Source organism: Physeter macrocephalus, chromosome 12 (genome assembly GCF_002837175.3).
Source record: "Physeter macrocephalus isolate SW-GA chromosome 12, ASM283717v5, whole genome shotgun sequence".
NCBI classification, from domain to species: Eukaryota; Metazoa; Chordata; class Mammalia; order Artiodactyla; family Physeteridae; genus Physeter; species Physeter macrocephalus.
In genome coordinates, this window is record NC_041225.1 from 79623678 (window position 1) to 79646464 (window position 22787).

Genomic DNA, 22787 nt, shown 5'->3' on the forward strand with positions numbered 1-22787 from the left:
TCTTTGTTCTCATGAAATTAGAAGTCTCGGGTTAGGCAGCTCAGGACTGGAAAGATGGCTCAAAGCTACCTGTTCCACCATCCTCATGGTGCTGAGGGTCATAAGAAGGCTGCTATCCACCAGCTATTTCATCTACATTCTATGTAAGAATAAAGTCAAGGGCTTCCCTGGTGGCGCAGTGGTTGAGAGTCCGCCTGCCGATGCAGGGGAGACGGGTTTGTGCCCCGGTCTGGGAGGATCCCACATGCCACGTTGCGGCTGGGCCCGTGAGCCATGGCCACAGAGCCTGCGCGTCCGGAGCCTGTGCTCCGCAATGGGAGAGGCCACAACAGTGAGAGGCCCGCGTACCGCAAAAAAAAAAAAAAAAAAAGAATAAAGTCAAAAGTCTTGTCTTCATGAGGCTTTGTCTTTTTATTCAAGGTATGTTCTCCCCAGGGACCTCTACTGACATCTCAAGGACCAGAACAGAGCAGGACGTAGCCATCTCATCTAAAAGGGTGTCAGAACATCAAGTATTTTACCTTAGCACAGAACTACCGCAAATAAATTCAGAGTTCTCTTAAAACAGTATGAGGAGGAGAGGATTCTGGGAAGATGCTAGAGTAGGAAGCACCAGGAATCTATCTTTCCACCTAGACAACAAATGGGCTGGCAGAATCTGAATGATGTAACTATTTTGGGACTCAGAAGTCTGTTGAAGGCTTGCAAGTTCCAGGGAAAGACTAAGATGGTAAATTGCAGTAAATTCTGGTTACTTTAAGTCAATTACAGCTCTTAGCACAGTAGCAGCTAGCCAACCTCCTACCCCCAGCTATGCACATGCCCCTGGAGCAGCTTGCAAGCAGCTTACAAGAGCTAGGGGAGCAAAAAGAACCCTGTCCTCTAAATATTAGGGGTCTGCACTATTATTGTTGCTTCTGATGACATCAGTGCAGACAAAGAGGTGGCAACCACTGTTGCTGCACCTGCTCCCCCCCATCCCCACCACATTGTCACAAGCCTCTCCCCTTGAAGTGACTTTCCAGGGGATTTAAAGGGCCAGAACCTACCCCTCCCCACCTTCATTTTTCACTTACCCTAGACATTAAAGACTAGGACATCAAAAAAACTGTAATATACAGGGAAAATAAGAACATAACCGTGTACGCCCAGAGAAAGGCTCAGAAAAGACCTGAGAAGACCTTAAATTTACACCTCAGTCTGATCTTGGCACAGAGACAGCCTACCACATTCTAAAAAACAAAAATGATAAAGAAAAATAAAGGACACCTAGAGGAAGAGGGAGAATCTGATTTCCAAAGTCATCACATTATTAGATTCAAATGTCCAGTGTTTGACCAAAAAATCACAAGGCATTCAATGAAACAGAAAAATATGACCCATTCAAAGGAAAAAAATAATCAACAGAAACTGTCCTTGAAAAAGACCTAATGGAGATATATACTAGACAAAGACTTTAAAAGTGTCTTTAAAATGTTCAAAGAACTAAAGGAAGATGTGGAGAAAGTCAAGAAAATGATGTGTGAACAAAATGGAAATTTCAATAATGAGAAAGAAAACCTAAAAAGGAAACCAGAAAGAACTTCTAGGGCCGAAAAGTAATATAACTTAAATAAAAAATTCACTAGAAAGATTCAAAGGCAGATTTGCGTAGAAGGAAGAATCAGCAAACTTGAAGATGTGACAATGGAAATGATCAAATCTGAAAACAGAAAGAAAAAAAAAAAACATTGAAAAAAAGTGAACAGAGAACCTAAGGGACCTGTGGAGCACCAACAAGTGGACCAACATGTGCATCGTGGGAGTCCCAGAAGAAGAGACAGAGAAAAGGTAAGAGAGAATATTTGATGAAATAATGCTGAAAATTTCCCACTTTGATGAAAGCCATGGATATAAACATCCAAGAAGCTCAAGAACTCCAGGTAAGATGTACTCAAAGAGACCTACTTATTATAATAAAACTTTCAAAAGACAAAGACAAAGAGAGAATCTTGAAGGCAGCAAGAGATAAGCAAATCATTACATACAAGGGATCCTCAATACGATTATCAGCACATTTCTCATCAGAAACTTTGGAGGCCAGAAGACAGTGGGCTGATATATTCAAAGTGCTAAAAGGAAAAAAAAAAAACCAACTGTCAACCAGGAATCCTATATCTGGCAAAACTGTCCTTCAAAAGTGAGGAGAAAAAAAATAAATAAATAAAATAATAATAATTAAAAAAAAAGTGAGGAGAAATTAAGACCTTCCTGGATAAACAAAAGCTGAGGGAGTTCATGATGACTAGGACTGTCTTGGAACAACTGATCAAGGGGGTCCTGCAAGGTGAAATGGAAGAACACTAGACAGTAACTCAAAGTCATATGGAGAAATAAAGATCTCAATACAGGTGAACACATGGGCAAATATAAAAGCTAGTGTTATTGTAAAAATGGTTTTTCATTGAACTTTTTGGTTTTCTACATGATTTAAGAGACTAATAGATTTAAGAAAAAAAAAAAACAATTATTAGTGTAAAAGCTAGTATTACTGTAACTTTGGTTTGTAACTCCAAATCTTGTTTTCTCTACAATTTAAGAGACTGGTGCATTTAAAAGAATTATTAGTTCATGTATGGGGGCACACAATGTATAAAGGTATAATTTTGCAACATCAATAACTGAAAGGGGTTGGGAAGGAGCTATAAAGGAGCAGAGTTTTTGTATGTTATTGAAGCTAGGTTGCTATAAATTCAAATTAGAATGTTATAACTTCAGGATGTTAAATGTAATCCCCATGGTAACCACAGAGAAAATAGCTATAGAAAATACACAAAAAGAAATGAGAAGGGAATTTAAACATTTCACTATAAAAAAAATCAACTCAACACAAAAGAAGACAGTAATACAGGATATGAGGGACAAAATCTGTAAGTCATATAGAAAACAATACCACAATGACAGAAGTCCCTCCTTTATCAATAATTACTCTAAACTGGTTGCATTTCTATAAACAAACAATAAACAATCTGAAAAAGAAATTACAAAAACAATTCCATTTATAGTAGTATCAACAAGAATAAAATACTTAGGAATTAACTTAATCAAGGAGGTGAAAAAGACTTGCACAATGGAAACTACAAAACATTACTGAAAGAAATTAAAGAAGGCATAAATAAAAGGAAATACATCCCATGTTCATGGATTGAAAGACTTAATATTGTTAAAATGTCAATACTACCCAAAGTAACCTACAGATTCAATGAAATCCCTATCCAAACCCCAATGATGTTTTCTGCAGCTACAGAAAAATCATCCTAAAATTCATATGGAATCTTAAGAGATGCTGAATAGCCAAAGTGATCTTGCGAAAGAACAAAACTGGAGGAACTTGCACCTCCTAATTTCAAATTTTACTACAAAGCTACAATAATCAAAACAGTGTGGGGCTTCCCTGGTGGCACAGTGGTTGCGCGTCCACCTGCCAATGCAGGGGAACCGGGTTCGCACCCCGGTCTGGGAGGATCCCGCATGCCGCGGAGCGGCTGGGCCCGTGAGCCATGGCCGCTGGGCCTGCGCGTCCAGAGCCTGTGCTCCGCAACGTGAGAGGCCGCAGCGGAGGGAGGCCCGCATACCACAAAAAAAAAACAAAAAACAACAACAACAAAAAAAACAGTGTGGTATTGGCATAGAAGCATATTGGCATATAGGCCAATGGCACAGAATAGAGAGCTCAGAAATAAACATTCACATACAGAGTCAAATGATTTTTGACAAAGGTGGCAAGATCATTCAATCTTTCAACAAATGGTGCTGGGAAAACTGGATATCCACATGGAAAAGAGTGAAGTTGGACTCCTATCTAACACCATATACAAAAATTAATTCAAGATGAATCAAGAACCTAAGAGTCAAAACAATGAAAATCTTAGATGAAAACATAGGACAAAAGCTTCACAACATTGGATCTGGAATTGATTTCTTGGATATAACACCAAAAGCACAGGCAAATAAATAAAAGGCAAATTGGACTTTATAAACATTTTTAAATATTGTGCATCAAAAGACACTATCAAGAGAGTAAAAAGGCAATTCACAGAATGAGAGAAAATATTTGTAAATCATATATCTGATGAGGGATTAATATCCAGAACACAGAGAACTTCTAAAACTCAACAACAAAAACAAAGAACCCAATTCAAAAATGGGTAAAGGACTTGAATAGACATTACTCCAAAGAAGGTATATGAATGGCCAATAAGCACATGAAAAAATGCTCAACTTCACTAATCATTAGGGCAATCCAAATCAAAACTGCAAGGAGATACCATCTTACACCCATCTGGATGGCTACTATCAAAAAACAAACAAACAAAACCCAGAAAGCAACAAGTGCCAGCAAGGATGTGGAAAAGTTAGAATCCTGTGCCTGGGTGGTGGGAACATAAAATAGTATAGCCACTGTGGAAAACAGTATGGTGGTTTCTGAAAAATTTTAAATATAACTACCTTATGATCCAACAGTTCCACTTCTGGGTATATACCCAAAGAATTGAAAGTCAAGGTCTCAAAGAGGTATCTGTACACCCATGTTCATAGCAGCATTTTTCACAATAGCTAAAATGTGGAAACAACCAAGTGTCCATCAACAGATGAATGGATAAGCAAAATGTGGTATATACATACAATGGAATATTATTCAACCTTAAAAAGGGAGGAAATTCTGCAATACGCTACAACTGGATAAACCTCACCCATGGATGATCACATTATGCTTACTGAAATGAGCCAACTGCAAAAAGACAAATACTATATGCTTCCATTTATATGAAGTACTTAAAATAGCTAAAATCGGGACTTCTCTGGAGGTCCAGTAGTGAAGAATCCACCTTCCAATGCAGGGAACATGAGTTCGATCCCTGGTCAGGGAACTAAGATCCCACATGCCACGGGGCAACTAGGCCTGCATGCCGCAATTACTAAGCCCATGCACTCTAGAGCCACGTGCCACAACTAGAGAGCCTGTGCACCACAACTACTGAGCCTATGTGACACAACTTGAGAGAAGCCCATGCCACAACAAAAGATCCTGCATGCTGCAACGAAGATCCCGTATACCGCAACTAAGACCCGACACAGCCAAATTAAAAAACCAAAAAACAAACAGCCAAAATCATAAAAACAAAGTATAATGGTGGCTGCCAGGGGCTGGAGCTAGGGGAGAATGGAAAGCTATTATTTAATGAGTACAGAGTTTCAGTTTTACAAGATGAAAAGAGTTATGGGGATGGATGGTGGTGATGGCTGCACACAATACGAATGTATTTAATACCACTGACCTGTACACTTAAAAATGGCTGAGATGTTAAATGCTAGCTTTTATATATTTTACCACAAAAACAAGCAAACAAAACCAAAATGAGGGAACAGGGGAATAGCTATAGCATAGATAATTAATAGAATTTGCCATAAGTGGTAAGCGACTGTGGCTTAAATTTATGACTTCATTGGGGGGAAAATAAAATGTCAAATGATTATTAACAATTAAAATGGCTTTGTATTGGTTGGTAATTAATAGTAATAACCCCAATAACATCTTGGACTTATTCACATAGCACTTTTCTCTGAGGATCTCCATATGTTTTCTATACATATTAACTTTTCTCACAAGGTTAAATGAGAAATTTCCAGGCAATATCTGCATAAGGTAAAGGAAAGAAACAGAATATAGAACTATAGAATGAGTCCTTGTGCCAAGTACTCTGCTAAATGTGTTACACATGCTGCTTCATTTTCTCCTCCCAGAGGAGATTCAGAAAGGTTAGGTAGGCTTTTAAGGGCTATCCATGAAAAATGCAATCTGAGTCTAGTTAGGTTCACCAAAACTGAATGTGCTGAACCAAAAAGACTCTTCATGAACCCAAGACTCACCCCTTATCAAAGTGATTTGCAAGCACAGCCCTCGTGAGTAGCATGTACAGTGAAACTAAAAGAGGTCTCGATATCTAGGTCAACGTAGCCAAGTTGTCAGTGCTAGACCAAAAGAGGAAGGGAGGGAAAAAAGAGGGAAGGGGGTGAAAGGTGGAGCTTAGATTACTATGAAACAACTCCCAAGGATTTAGATGAAATAAAACCATGTCACTTAAGATATGATTCCCTTAAATTCAAATGTAAATTCACAGATGGGAGCATTGTCCCAAGGAAATAAAAATTTCAGAGAACATGTATGCAACATATTCAAGTCCAGAATATATTAAAACTTGGTAGGGTATCATATAGCCATTAATTAATATTATAATTGCTCCTGAACATACAGAGTTTCTGACTCAATCAGAGCATATTTCTAAATTTTTAACCATGCTGTAGACTAAAAAAAGAGTAGTATTACAACACTATTAATAAGCAAAATACTAAAAATACTAAAACACAATGGAAGCTATTCTCTGCTGAGCACATACACAACTCCCATTGTTATTAAGAGAGCTGAATGCACATGCATTTGGAGGAAAAAAAAAAAAAGAAATACACCGTAATGCCTCAGGGCTATTATAAGTGATGCATTAGCTTCCTAAGACTAAATAAGAAAAGCAGAGACTGGTTAGATTTACAGTTTTCAAATATGTACATGTCCAATCAATTATTTATTTCATGTTAATTTTAATTTAAAAAATTACCCCACATAAAATGGTTGCATCACTGATGTATTAGATAATAACACTCTTTACAGGAAAGCAAAGATAAGTTTAGTAAGTTTAATATACTAAATAAAGGTTCCTTTTCTCAGCTGATAAAACACGTGAGTTGAAATCAAGCATGGGGAGTTCTGGAGTCAGTTTCATCATTACTTATGACCCCAGAAGTAGTAAGAGCAGAAGTTCTTTACAGGAAAAAAAATGGTTTTAATTCACAGTTAATTATGTGGTTGGGTACATATTCACCACTAGCTATACAGATCATAAGGTCTCAAAAGCAAATTAATATACGCTCTCTGTTTTGAGATCTTGGTCTTTCTTTGAAGAAGAATGGGTGTGGCAGTGGTGGGGGAGGGCCCCTAAGCTGGAACTGGCCTGGGACGTTCTTCCAAGACTTTCATTTTAAGAAAGACAGATAACAAACCAACACTGGGTCCATTATTGAGGAATATTTGCCTGGTTGCAAAAATGAATACATTTCTTTTACTGTGGTGTGTGTGTGGAAGAGGTTGACATGATTTTTAATTGTATATTACCAAAATGGGTTTACGACACTTTGTGTCTGTTTTAAAACTAAAAAAAAAAAAAAAAAAAAAAAATTTTAAGTAAAACTTTTTACCCCGGTGGACAAAGACTTGGGCCCTCTAATGGCTTCATACGAGTTGGTTTTTAAAACCTGGAAACTGATTGGGTGACATTTAATCTCCGAGATTAAAATCACTTAGTGAATATTGTATTGTTCCACTGTTCTCACTGTCATTTTGGCATTTGGGGCCTCGCTCTGCTGCTTCTGCTGGAGCACTTACCAGCTAATGAAACCTAGCCCAGGAGCAGCTGCCTGAATCTATGTCAAACTGCATCTGGCACCCATCTATCTTCCAGCCATCTAAATTCACCTCTGAAATCATACAAAAGCAGCGCAGAGCTCCCTGCAGCCACACCAACACACCAGTCTTTGTTTCATCAAGGCTGTAAAGCAATTTCAGACTTTTTTTTTTTAATTTGCCACATATTTTAGAGTGGCAGCTTTTGAAAGAAATAGGGGAAAGTATTTTTTTTTCTTTTTAATCATGAGAATATGAAGTCTTAAAAATATCCTGTTAAAATTTGGTAGACCATCATTAGTGCAGTTTTGGCTGAAATAGTACATTTAAGGGCTTGCCAGGAGAGACACACTGGTGCCGACAGATCTCAGACAGGGAGGCGAGTCTGCTTAAAATTCTTGAGTTGTCACGGTTATTAAATATGCTGTGCCACAAAACCTTCCCGTACTCAAGGTTTTCTCCATATCACCTCTGCTAAATAATCAAAAATGCTGGTTTTAGCAGGAAAATTATTTACATGTGCATTCAGGGAACATTGTTTTCAAGAACCATTATGTGAGAGAAAGAAAAAGGTTTTACTGTATGAGGAGGATATATATATATATATATATATATATATATATACACATACACACACACATATATACACACACACACATATATATATACACACACATATACACACACACATATATACACACACACACACATATATATATTTCTTTCAGATGAACTCTTTTTCCAAAAATTGTAATTAGTTAGATCACTCTGTAGCAATTGACTCTTCCCCTGCCCTTCTGATGATAATGACCTTTATAAGGGGACACTAGTTTCTTTAACTGCAATGGCTAAGGCTTGAGCCATTAAGAAAGGACTGTAACAAACATGTACTAAAGGATCTCAAAGGAAAGTCAAGTCATAGACGATGCTTAAAGCAAGCTTAGTTCTTAGATCAGAAGAAATAAGTTAAAAAATAGCCTTTTTTTTTGCTCATTCATTGATTTTATTCACCTATAATCAGTTTCCCTTTAGACAGTGTTTTATCTGCATCCTATACTTTCTTTTTATTGTGGTATTTACATTTACCATTCCAACCTTTTTAAAGTGTACAATTCAGTGGCATTAAGTATATTCATATTGTTGTACAACCATCACCACTATCCATTTCCAGAATTTTTGCATCATCCCAGACACTCGGTACCCATTAAACAATAACTCTCCATTCCTTCCTGCCCTCATCTTCTGATAACTTCTATTCTACATTCTATCTATATGAATTTGACTATTTTAGGTACCTTATGTAAGTGGAGTCATACAATATTTGTTCTTTTGTGTCTGGCTTATTTCACTTAGTATGTTTTCCAGGTCCACCTATGTTGTAGCATGTACTCGAATTTCATTTCTTTCTAAGGATGAATAACATCCTATGGTATGTGTATAATACATTTTGTTTATCCATTCATCTGCTGATGGACATTTGGGCTGCTTCTACCTTTAGGTTACTCTGAATAATGCTGCTCATGAACATTGGCATACAAGTATCTGTTTGAGTTCCTGCTTTCAATACTTTTGGGTATATACCTAGAAGTGGAATTGCTGGATCATATGATAATTCTTAACTTTTTGAGGAACCAAAAGTAGCTTTTTAAAACAAATCTTCTAATACCTAATTTTGTCCTTGAAATGAGCCATAGATTAGTTTAAAGACTAAAATTCTTCTTTGATGTACAGAGGTCATCAGTTTCCTCATGCACATTTAACCTGGCAGCAAATCCTGTTGTCTCTGCCTTCAAAATCTAAACACAAATGGATTATTTCTCAGGACTCCACTGCTACTATCCCAGACAAATCACCGTAGCTTCCTGCCTGGAGTACTGAAGTAGCTTCTGAAGTTCTCTTCCTTGCTTTTACCTTGTTCTGCTACCGTTCATTCTCAACACAACAGCTGTTAAGTCAGGTCATGTCACTCCTCCACTCAAAACCCTCCAATGCTTCCCCATTTCATTCAAGGTAGGACCCAAAGACTTTGCAGCACCCTACAGGGCTCTACATGTCCTGCACTCTTGTTGTCTCTCTAACTTCATCGCCAAACTACTCTCCCTCTCTCATTCTTGTTCCTCCAACACTGGTTTCACTTCCTTGCTAGTCCTGAACATGTTAGGCACCTTTCTACCTCAGAGCCTTTGCAGTGGCTGCTCCTCCATATACCTGCATGGTTTTCCCCTTACTTCTTTCAAGACTTTGCTCAAATGACACTGTCTCTTGGTCTTTAAACACTGGTTAAAATTACAAATTGCAACCCACTCATTTCTGCAGTCGTTTCCATATCCTCAGCCCCTAAACGTTGCTTAAAATTACTTTTTTCTTAGCACTTACCACTTCCTAACATATATAATTTCTGTATTCTGTTTACCGTCTTCTGCCCCAGTTAAACTGTAAGCTCCATGAAAGCAGGGGTTCCTTCCCCACCCCTCAATTTTGTTCCCTGTTGTATTTCCAGCACTTAGAAGATGAGGTAAGGTAGACGCTCAATAGTTTTTAAATGAACAGTTCAGAAGAAAAATACCCTTCATTTGGGGGTGTGCTGTCAGTTATGGGTGCTTAATATAATTACATTCATATGTTCAGCCTCTCTCCCTTAAGGGCACCCATAAAACATTTTCAAAGCATCTTTCATGAGGCAGGCACTGTACTAGATGCTGGTGAAATACAGATATTCCTTCCCTCATGGAGCTCACAGTCCAATGGAATTCTGAGGACATCATAATTTTTCGGTTAAACTTTTAATTTTGAGATAATTGTATTTTCACAAGTAGTTGTAAAAACCAATATGGAGAGACACTGTGTACCCTTTACTCAGTTTCCCCCAAAGGTAACATCTTACAAAACCACAGTACAGGGTATCGACATTGATATAGTCAAGATACAGGACTTTTCCATCACCACACAGATCCCTTGTGTTGCCTTTTTATAGCCACACCCACTTCCCTCATACTCCTCCCCCACCTTCCTTAACCCCTGGAAATCACCAATCTGTTCTCAATTTCTATAGACATGGAATCATATGGTATGCAACCTTTTGGGATTGGCTTTTTTCACTCAGCATAATCTATCCAGGTTGCAGCATGTATCATTACTTGGTTCCTTTTTGTTGCTGAGTAGTGCTGAACATACTATAGTGAGTTTAGCCATTTACTTATCGATGGATCTGAGTTGTTTCCAGTTTGGTGCTGTTACGAATAAAGCTGCTACAAACATTTGTGTTTGTGTTTTTGTATGAACTTAAGTTTTCATTTTTCTGGGATAAATGCCCAGGTGTGTAATTGCTGGGTCGTGTGACAGTGACATGTTTCTTTTTAAAAGAATCTGCCAAGCTATTTTCCAAAGTGCCTGCAACATTTACATTCTTACCAGCAATGGATCGGTGACCCAGTTTCTTGGCATCCTCACCAGCATTTGGTGTTGTCACTATTTTTTATTTTAGCCATTCCAACAGGTGTGTACATATCTCACTGATTTAGGTGGCATTTCCCTAATCTAATGATGTTGAACATCTGAAAAATGTGTCTCTTCATGTGTTTTGCCTAATTTTTAATTGGATTGTTTGTTATTTTTACTCTTGAGTTTTGAGAGTTCTTTATATAGTCTAGATCTAGTCCTTTGCCAGATACATTGTTTGCAAGTATTTTCTCAAAGTCTGTGGCTTGTCTTTCCATCCTTTTAACATAGTCTTTTCATAGAGCAAACTTGTAAATTTTGATGGTCTAATTTGTCAGTTATTCCTTTTATGGATCATGCTTTTCATGTGTAATACATTTTATTTTGTAATGGACCTGGGTCTTACATGAGTAAGAGTTTGCCAGATTGAGAAATGGGAAAGAACATTCAAGGCTAATGTATCAGAATGGCAATAGTAGCTATGATGCCAGTTGGCTTTAAAAATATGAGAACTGGAGAACCCTTTTGACAATCCTACACTTACAATAATACTCTATGTGTAACCAGAAAGTTCTGCACTCTTTACAGGATAGTGGGGATGGAGAGTAATTGCTTTATGTTTACAATTTGAAATATATGGCGATTGGCTAATACATATACTTTCTTATTTTTTTTTGTTTGTGGTATGCGGGCCTCCCTCAGCTGTGGCCTCTCCCGTTGCGGAGCACAGGCTCCGGACGCGCAGGCCCAGCGGCCATGGCTCACGGGCCCAGCCGCTCCGCGGCACGTGGGATCCTCCCGGACCGGGGCGCGAACCCGGTTCCCCTGCATCGGCAGGCGGACGCGCAACCACCGCGCCACCAGGGAAGCCCTATACTTTCTTTAAAAACAAAGAAATCGGGCTTCCCTGGTGGTGCAGTGGTTGAGAGTCCGCCGGCCGATGCAGGGGACACGGGTTCACGCCCCGGTCCGGGAAGATCCCACGTGCCGCGGAGCGGCTGGGCCCGTGAGCCATGGCCGCTGGGCCTGCGCGTCCGGAGCCTGTGCTCTGCAACGGGAGAGGCCACAACAGTGAGAGGCCCTAGTACAGCAAAAAAAAAAAAAAAAAAAAAAAAACAAAGAAATCACTAATGTCAACCACTTTTGAGACAATATACAATTCTAGATACCAGAAATGGAACTCAGAAAGAATTTTCCTATACAAATAATGTGGTGGTAATTAGATAAGATGAGGAGTATGGTGAGTAGAAGGGCCTCTCCTTTATTTGCCAGGATCATTTTTATAGAATGTTCTACATAAATGAACTTTCCAGATAACTGATGAAGCTTACCTCTTTCAGAGCACCAAAATGTTTTTTCTTCTTTGAAAAACAATGGAAGACTCTGGATCATCACAACTAAATCTAAGTATGTTGCTTGGTGGTGATGTTCAATGAGCACTGCCTCAGGCCACTAAAGTTCCGAGGACTGGCTGCCCCTCTATCAAATCCCTCTGAACGGCCAGCTTAGTCTTTGCCTCAGCCTTTTGTATGTCCATATTTGTTACTGAACATTCTACTCTCAATTTTTGCCTGCTTCTCACTATATTTCCTCCTAATCTGCAGTGGTTTGAGAAGTCCCACAACTAAGCTAATAAGAATTCTGTCTGAATTAAGAGTAATAGGCTCTGAAAGAGGACATTTACTCACCTCAGAGTAAAAGGCATTAGTGCATGGCCAGGTGATAGCCATTTGAATGCTGTTGAAAGCTTTGGCCAGAGGCTTCTCCCAAATATTCTCCCTTTCTTCAGGGATTTTTATTCTTATAAAAATTATAACAGCATAATTTTTAGTTGAGCCCATGACTGCCCAACCAAAGACTAAGTTTCCTAGCCTCTTTTGTAGCTGGCTGTGGCCATGTGACTATGTTCTGGCAAATGGGATATGAGCTGAAATGAGAGCTGCTACTTCTGGGCTGTACCCATCATCCCCCTCACTCTATTTCCCCTTTCCAATGGCTGTTTTAGTGAGTGCTGAGCCATCCTGGACAAAGGTTAATGCTCCAGGCATAGTGGAGCAATAAGATAGAAAGTGATATGATAACAGTGCTAGTGTACTGTTCCCCAGTCCTTTATCCATTACACCTTTGAGCATCACTAATATTTCAAGAGATGCCATAATATTCTTAGCAAAAAGTGAATTCTAAGCCATAATACATATTATGTAGACCCTTCTGAGAGGAATGTTGTGGTAGGCAGCCTCTAACGTGTGCCCCCCGCCCCCCCAATTCCTGCTTCCTGGTATTCATGTTCTTGTGAAATTCCCTTCCCCTGAGTATAGACTGAGCTAGTGATTCACTGCTAACAGATGATACAGCAAATGTGATGGGATGTGGCTTTCAAGATTAGGTTTACAAAAAGACTGTGGCTTCCATCTTGCTCACCCTCTTGCTCGACTGTTGTGATGGCAGCCAGATGCCATGCCGTGAGCTACTCTAGACAAAGGCTCACGAATCAAGGAACTCCTTCCAGCAACCCATGAGGGACTAAGGCCTCCATTCCAACAGCCTGTGAGGAGCTGAGTCCTGCCCACAACCATTTGAGTGAGCTTAGAAGTAGATCCTCTGTCCATCAAGCCTTCAAATGAAGCGGCAGCCCTGCCTGACGCCGAGAAACCCTGAGGCAGAGGCACTCAACCAGGCTGCAACCAGATTCTTTACTCACAGAAACTAAGATGATAAATGTGTGTTGTTTTAAGCTGTTAAGTTTGGCGGCAATTTGTTATGCAGCAACTGGTAACAAACAGAGCTGTTCCAAAATATAAATATCAATGATAAGAGATCATAAGTTCAAAACATCACACATAAATTTCGTTTCATGGTTTTGCTGCTTTTATACATACCAGAAATTTGTAGGTAGTGCTTATGTGAAAATGAAAGAAATACATTATCCAGAGTATGAAAATAACTTTGTTCATAGCTATACAATTTGGACACTAGCAAATCAGTCTTTGAAGATGACCAAATAATTAACTTTATTAAATCTTTTAGGACTAATGATTTAATATCACAGCAATGATCTATATGACATAGCCATAATGATTTCTTACTCTTTTCTACCAAAATAAAATAGTACCTTGATTATAACATAATTTAGGATTGAATTCTAATTGTGACACTTATAAAAAATTATAAAATTCATGAGATATCAATAATAACAAGCAAACTTCTAAATGTTCAGATTTGGAAATGTTTTAAGTATTGGTAACATAAATATTCGTATCTTGGTAATTCCAACCTCCTAAGTAAACTCTCTCTTGCACAGAGAGTAACCAACTATTTTTCTCCCGATTCATTTTTTTAAAAACTCAAATACAGCAGATAACTTTTTTAACAGCTTTACTGAGATAGAATTCACATACCATACAACCCATCCATACAAAATGTCTAATTCAATGGCTTTTAGTATATTCATAGAGTTGTATACTAAGTACTTTTTGCACTTGGTGCTTTAAGAGAGCAGGATGGAAAGAAAGTATAAAGAAAGGACTTTTACAGAAACAAGCGCCTTTTTCAAAGGCTAAAGTCCCATCTTTCAACATTAACCTGCAGGCATTTTTCCAAAGCTTGTTCTCCTTGAGACAACTGACTAAAATTCCTAGATTCCTTTTCAGTCTACCACCTCCTCAGAGACCCTGGAAGGTAAGTGCCACCTTCTTTACCTTGTTTGTCACCACATCCCAAGACCAGCACCATGCCTCGCTTATTCCAGGTGGTAGACAACTTGGCTGAATGACTAGAACTCACACTCGTCTTCTTATGCAATGTGACCCAATAACTAAGGGTTCACTTTTGTCAGACTCTGCAGAATTACAAAACCAATGGAACACACAATCTTTGTCTTTAGTCTCCTGGGATTAATTGATCCTTTTCTGGGGACTTCTACGATCTGGTATTTCTCAATTCTGCATTAAATGTATGCATAAGAATTCATTTAATTTAACAAATAATGAGTGGCTGCTATGATAGAAAGCCATCTTACTGGAAAATTTACAGATTTCACAATACTCATTTTTAAAAAACATTATCTGCCAAATAAACCTTGGTAAGAAAAGCGAGGTTCTAGGAAGGGCATGGCTTCTTTGTTTTTGCTTTTGTTTAATGTACGGAAGAAATTTTGAGAAGAAATAATTAAGAACTGCCTCACCCAGGAGGTGACACCTAAGAATAAGAAAGAGTGAAAGCATAAGTGGAGAATTTGAACTCAGAACAAGGAAACACTCATTAAAACAAATCAAAAAGAAAAACAAACTGAGTGCGGATGGTCACATTCATTTTATCTCTCTTTTGTAATCTATGATGGATTTAGACTTCATACTCAATAAATAAATCTTAGAATTCAAATTTGCTTGGTGTTTATTTCCCACTTAAAAAAAAATACAGCTCCATACAAACAAAAACAAACCCTCCTATTAGGGAGTAAAAAAGAGAGAAAATTATAGAAAATACAAAGTTACAGCTATAGCACATTCTACTATTTATTTTGAATTATAAAAACACCACTGATGCACAGCTGTCAAATACAGCAAACTCAAAAAATGTAGGAGGACATGCATATAGGAAACATGAGTGCAAACAATTCTCAAAAATAATGGGTGTAACTATTACTCTGACACACTTAGCCCCTGGGATTCACAGCATCTAAAGAATTCCTGGGCTTCCCCGGTGGCGCAGTGGTTGAGAATCCGCCTGCCAATGCAGGGGACACGGGTTCGTGCCCCAGTCCGGGAAGATCCCACATGCCGCGGAGAGGCTGGGCCCGTGAGCCATGGCCACTGAGCCTGCGCATCCAGAGCCTGTGCTCTGCAACGGGAGAGGCCACAACAGTGAGAGGCCCGCGTACCGCTAAATAAATAAATAAATAAATAAATAAATAAATAAATAAATAAATAAATAAATAAATAAATAAATAAATAAATAAATAAATAAATAAATAAATAAATAAATAAATAAATAAATAAATAAATAAATAAATAAAATAAAGAATTCCTGGTAGCTGAAACTGTACAACAGGCAGGAAGAAAGATACTCCTGTCCTTAAAATTGGCTCTTCTCTGGCCAGTCAAAAGTCTCCTTCTAATTCTGAGCATTGTACCCTATCTAATCAAACCATCAAAATTCCCTCAGAAAAGGAATCCTTATAAAGTTTTCCTTGAGTCTGCCCTATCAGTCTGTTAACTATAAATCTTTTGCCTGGGGTAAAAATTCATACTTAAGAAGGAAGATTCTCAAAAACAGAAAGAAACTATTCTTGAGAAGCAGGTGGACAGCACATTACAAACTGAGACGATTAAATGAAGCTAAAAATTAGAGCTTGAAATTGAATTCCACCTACGATCCTAAAATCTCAGTCTTGGTTGTTTTATCATTGTGTATCCTTCCTCCACCACTACCCCACATGAAGAAACTTTTTAAAAACACTATTAGAATGTAGCTGGTTTGGTTTGAAGTATTTCTTCCTGTATCTGGGCGGCTCATAATCAGTGAGGTGTTTCAAAAGATGAAGAGCAAAAGGAAACCGAAGGAGGGAGCTGGATTATGTCACTTGATTCTAAGATTTTATAAGCAAAAGAGAAAAGCTGTATAATCCATGAATAAAACTATCAGATAATGAATAATCAAGAAAGAATATAAATTTACCAAATATCCTAGTGATTAAGAGAATTTTACTTGATTTTATTTTTTCTTTGGGCTTGTATTTAGTATTTGCTGAACAGTACAGTTAAGTGGTTTATTATCTTACAATTCGGACAAAATTGAATATTTAAGATCACTTTCACTAAGGACAAAATTAGTCCTTATACATTTTTACCTTGCTTCATCTTTTGTTTCATCAAAATTCTGTCACTGAGTAACACTGCAAATAGTGGTACAGATTATTTATGAATGGGTTTGATAACTGAAGCAGTCAACTATTCGAAATTGTACATCATATGCCATGCTGGTGGTTTAGTCTCTGTACACTTTTATTTCTTTTGGCAGGTATTGGTTAATCTATAGTACTGAATAACACCTCACAGTAAATGTGTACTGTGAAAGCATGTTTCTGACAAATGAAATCTACGAACACCCGATGTGTGTTTTTCAATATCTTTAACTGAATTTTCCTGGAACTTATATTATTACTCAAACTTTTCATCACCTACTTTATATACTTTTTTGTTCAAAACTGAAAACAAAATACAGAATTTAACAAAGAAATTGTGGAGGTTCCCCCCCAAATACTATTTCTCCCTGAGTATAACTAATTATCTTTCAAAGAAATCTTTCTGAAATAAATACAATCAATCATAACTAAACTTGTAACTGACAAATATGTTTTATTATAGCTCAATACCTAGATATCAAAAAAGGCCATGTATCTCAAATAAAAAACAATTGAGACAGCTTTTTAGTTTTTAAAAATTCATTTTAACAGTGTACTATATCATGTTTTAAGACTGCAAAAAGGAATCACTCATAATATATTTAATAATAAATTTAATGGTTCTTTGCAAAGAACCAATTTTTGTTTCATAGATTTTTAATAGTCTTTGCCCTTTTTCTATTTTGTTGATTGATTTCTCTTTGTTATTACCTTCCTTCTACTTACTTTGGGTCTAATTTGCTCTTTTTCTAGTTTATCCAGGTAGAAATGTTAAGTCAATGATTTTGGACCTTTCTTCTTTTCTAGCATAAGCATTTAAAACTATAAATTTCCCTCAAGCACTGCTTTAACTGCATCTCACAAATTTTGATATGTTGTGATTGCATTTTCATTCAGTTCAAAATATTTTCTATTTTCCCTTCTGATTTCTTCTTTAAGCCATATGTTATTTTTAAAGCGTGAAGTTTAATTTCCAAATATTTGGGAGATTTCCCAGATATACTTCTGTTATTGATTTCTAGTTTGATTCCATTGTGGTCAGAGAACATATTCTCCATGATTTCAGTCTTTTAAAATTTACTGAGACTTTTTTTTATAGCCATGAACATAGTCTATCTTGGTGAATGTTCTATGTGCACTTGAAAAGAATGTGCATCCTGTACTCCTAGGTGGAGTATTCTATAAAAATCAATTAAGGTAGGTTGGTTGATGGTGCTTTTCAAGTTTTCCAATTCCTCTCTGATTTCTTTTTTGTGTGTATTTATTCTATCAATTAATAAGTGTGGAGTGTTGAGGGCTTCCCTGGTGGCACAGTGGCTAAGAATCTGCCTGCCAATGCAGGGGACACAGGTTCGAGCCCTGGTCCGGGAAGATCCCACATGCTGCGGAGCAACTAACCCGTGTGCCACAACTATTGAAGCCCACACACCTAGAGCCTGTGATCCACAACAAGAGAAGCCACTGCAATGAGAAGCCCGCGCACTGCAACGAAGAGTAGCCCTTGCTCGCAACTAGAGAAAGCCCGCGCACAGCAACGAAGATCCAACGCAGCCAAAAATAAATAAATAAATTAATTAAAAAAAAAAATAAGCTTGGAGTGTTGAAATCTCCAGCTGAAGGAAATTATTATGGATTTGCCTATTTCTGCTTTTAGTTCTGAAAGGTTTTACATTATATATTTTGAAGCTCTATTATTAAGTGCATACAGATTAAGATCTGAATATCTCCTTGATAAGTCAACCCCTTTTATCATTCTATTAGCTCTATTACTGTGTAACAAATTACTTTAAAACAGCAGCTTAAAACAACAAACATTTATTTTTGATTCTCATACAGGTTCTGAGGGTCAGAAATCCAGAGGCAGCTTAGCTGGGTGGTTCTGGCTCAGGGTCCCTTAGGAGATGGCAGCTAAGATGTTAGTTGGGGCTGCAGTCACCTGAAGGCCTGACTGCAGCTGTAGGATCTGCTTTCAAGATGATTCCTCACATAGCTCTTGGTTGGAGGCCAACCAACCACATGGACCTCTCTTCATGGTGTGGCAGCTGACTTCCCCCACAGCGAGTGATTAAATAGAGTGCAACCAAGCTGAAAGCCATACTGTCTTTTACCTCTTCCACCATATTCTACTCATGAGTCACAAAGTCCAACCCCCATTCAAAGGGAGAAGAATTAGGCTCCACTTCTTAAAGAAAGGAGTGTTAAACAATTTGACAACACATTTTAAAACTACTACAATCTTTATGAAATGATTTTATCCCTAGTACTATTTCTTAGTCTGAAGTCTACCTGTCTGATGATACAACCACTTCAGTTTTCTTTTAATTAGTGTTTGTATAGTTTATTTTTCTCTATTCTTTTACTTTTAATCTGTCTTTATATTCTAAGTGTATAGATAATATATAATTGTAGATGGCATATAGTTGGGCCCTGTTTGTAGATAGCGTATACAGTTGAGTCTTTTAATCCAGTCTGACTCCTTTACATTGGATTGTTTAAACCATTTACACTTAATGTAATTATTGAAATAGGTTGGCTCTAAGTCTAGCATCTAATTATTTGTTTTCTATTTATGTCATTTGTTCTTTGTTACATTTTTCGTCTATTCCTCTCTTCTTTTGGGCTGGCTATTTTTTGGTATTTCATTTTATCTCTTCCATTTGTGTATTAGCTATTCCTCTTCACTTAATTTCTTTATTAGCATTTGCAATATGCATTTTAAACTTTACACATTATACCTTCAAATAATAGTATACAACTTCACATACATTGTAAGAACTATTCTTGGTACTATTGATGTCATTAATTTTACTTCTACATAAGTTATAAGCCCCAAAATACAATCTATTTGTTTTAAATAGTCAATTGTCACTTAAAGAGTTTTTTTTTTTTTAATGTTAATGGAGAAATGTCTTTCCTCTTTACCCACACATTTACCACTTCCACTGCTCTTTATTCTTTTATGAACATCTACGTTTCCATCTGGGATCTTTTTCATTCAGCCTGAAAATTTTTCCATTACATTTCTTGGTGTGCAGGTCTGCTGGCCATAAATTCAGTTACCTTTTGTTGGTTTAAAAGGTCTTTATTTTGTCTTCATTTCTGAAGGATTTTTCACCTTGTATATAATTTTATATTGGCTCCTTTTTCCTTCAGCATCTTAAAGATGGGAGATGCTACTGGCATCTAACAGGTAACAGCCAGGAATGCCACAAGACACCCTGCAATCCACAGAACTGCCCCCCTACAACAGTGAATTCTATGGCCTAAAATGTCAGTAGTGCCAAGGTTGAGAAACCCTGCTCTAGACCCATCTAACAACTTAAAAACAAGCCTAGAAAGGATCAAGTTGATCTGCCTGTTGAACAGTTATGTAACTGCAAAGGACCAGCTACCCATGGTCACTAATACTGATTATCTCCCTGTGTTACCATTATTTACCAATGCTTTCTTTTATTCATTTAGTCTATCTCTTGATAATTTTTTTGGCTTTTTACCCATATCTCAGCCACTCTGTCCCACATGCCTGTTTACTGGAATCTCATTCATTTACTTGTTTCAACAGATATGTATTAAGCACCTACTCTTAGGGAGCCTAGTATAATGGTTAAGAGCACAGGATCTGTAACCAGGTTGCCTGAGTCCAAATTCTGGTTGTTATTCTTACTAGCTTTGTAACCTTAGAGAAGGTGCTTAAATTCTCTGTTCCTCAGTTTCCTCATCAGTTAAACAGATACAATAGTATTTCCCTCATAGGGTTGTTATGAGGGCATTTGACCTTCTCAACAACCCTCTGAAGGAGATACTGTCAAAACTTCTTAAAATAGCACCTGACGCAAAGGAAGATCTATAGAGCCCTTACTACCACCAGCACCACTGCTACTACTCATAGTGCCAAGTGTTAGTGCACATGTTGGACAGAAGTGAGTAAGACATAGCTCCCCTTTCCTCCAAGGAGTTTAAACCCAGCAAAGGGCACACAAGAAGCAATGCAATAATATGTCAGGAGTTCAAATAATCATTGTAAGAAAATATTTACTGAGCACTAAATAGCTTTATCTATCACTTAATCCTCATAGCAACTCCATGAGTTACAGACTATTATTACATACCTTTACAAAGAAGGAAACCGAGTACTTGAAGGTTTACGTAATAACCCAAGGTCACTTAGCTGCTATGCAGCTGGGATCTGAACTCGGGTAGTCTAACTCCAAGCAATAGAGATTTATTGGCTCACCACAGCCAGTGGTTAAAAGCATAAGCTCTGGAGTCACAGAAAGAAGCGCTATTAATTCTGCCTAGTTGGGCCAAGGAGGAGATAACATTTGGGTTGTGCTTAAAGGATGAACACAATTTCACCTGGCAGAAACAGGGAAAAGCAACCACAAAATGAGCCAATTTTGACAGGGGAATGAAACAGCAAAGTGTATTTAGAGTACTGAGACTTGTTTGATGAGATTATAACATAAAATGCACTTGTGGGGAATGAGAGGAGCTGAAGCCAGAAGTCAGCTGGGGTCATCTTTGGCACAGTCTTTATGGGAGTGCATATTTTATCCTGTAGAGCAATACTTTCCAAACTTTTTCAAATCATGCACACAAAGAAAATACGTGTAGAGCAAATATACGTGAAGGGATGCCCCTGCTGGTTGCTGGATGAGTTCACTGGGGACTGGGGCTTCGGGCCACGCCCACACCGCCAAGAGCTGAGGGCATTGGACATGGAGTGTGAGGAAGAGCTGGGGTGCAGTTAAGATGATAAAAGGATGGAGACAGAGGCCATAATAGGAGACAGAGAATTTAAGAGGGTAAGCTAGATGCTGGGGAGAGATAACAAGTTTGACACAGGATATGCTGAATCAGGGGCCTGCAAGACATCTAGAAGAGCACTTTGTAATACCTTATGGAGATCAGGAGCAAGGTCCTACCCATTATCTCCTTTTCTCACCTTAATTAATTATTACCCTTGGTACTGTTTTCAGACCACACGTCCAATGTCTTTTGGATGTACGAAAAAGAACACTATTGAGTATGTCTGGAGAAATGTGTCTGTGAGTTTGGGGAGAAAGTAGAAGGGTTAGAAGAAGCAGTTGGAGTGAAAATTATCAAATTTTTAGAAAAGGTGCCAAGTTCACCTTCTGGTGTACTCTTACAATAAGAGTGCAGCCTATAAACAGTTTTTAAAGTTAAGGAAATAGGTAGCAGCCAAACAATTAGATTTACTAGGTATTAGGGAAGGTAGAACGCAATTGTGCAACACTGGAATTTGACCAGGCCATTAGGGTCAAGTAGTTAAATGTAAAAGGTGCTTCTGATTGCCTGGAACATCAAAATGTCTGTTTTCCTATTCATTGAAACAAAACTTCTAATCACCCTGATTTTCAGTTCTCTTTTTCCTTAATTCTAAAAGTAATTAATCACACTTTAATAAGTGGTACAACTGAAGGAGAGAAAAGATAGTACCCAAAAAAGTATATATGACAAAAATCTTTCAATTAATGATTTTGAAATAGTTTAATGTGTGTATTAACAACTGTTGTTCTGTAAAAAGAAACCATGTGGAGAATACACCAACATTTAGTTTATGTTTTCACAAGTATATGCTGACTGTCTCATAATTAAGTACACAGAGCTCAAAACAGCCAACACTACAGAGAGCTTACACTGTTAACCATTATAGAAGTGGTTGAGAGATATTTGCTAATGACTACCATAAAAGGAATGGATGACTAAGAACAGAGAGGATGTGTGACTAAAAAGTCCCACTACAGTTCTTTGAAAATTCCCTGAATAACTAGGCATGCCAAATGTGGTCCGTCATGAAATTATTTGATGCTAAACTCTGTAGTTAGACAGCAAATAAAGGATAAAGGCTTTGTATAAATCATTCTATTGCAAAGTGCCGAAACAACAAGGTCATCATTAAGTGAAAGTGTTAATCAAATTAAAATATGG

The 22787-nt window shown here is 37.7% G+C and overlaps 1 protein-coding gene across 2 annotated transcripts in view; it reads right to left on the bottom strand.

Annotated features, from left to right (window-relative positions):
• SERTAD2 (SERTA domain containing 2) overlaps positions 1-22787 on the bottom strand; it is a 112572-nt gene that overhangs the window by 39217 nt on the left and 50568 nt on the right. The window contains exon 1 of one of the 2 annotated variants that reach the window (XM_055089209.1): positions 4489-4566. The exons of the other annotated variant lie outside the window; for it this stretch is intronic. The gene's annotated coding sequence lies outside the window, so the exon portion shown is untranslated. Of the gene's footprint in view, positions 1-4488; positions 4567-22787 lie in introns of those variants that run through there. 2 annotated transcript variants of the gene reach the window in all.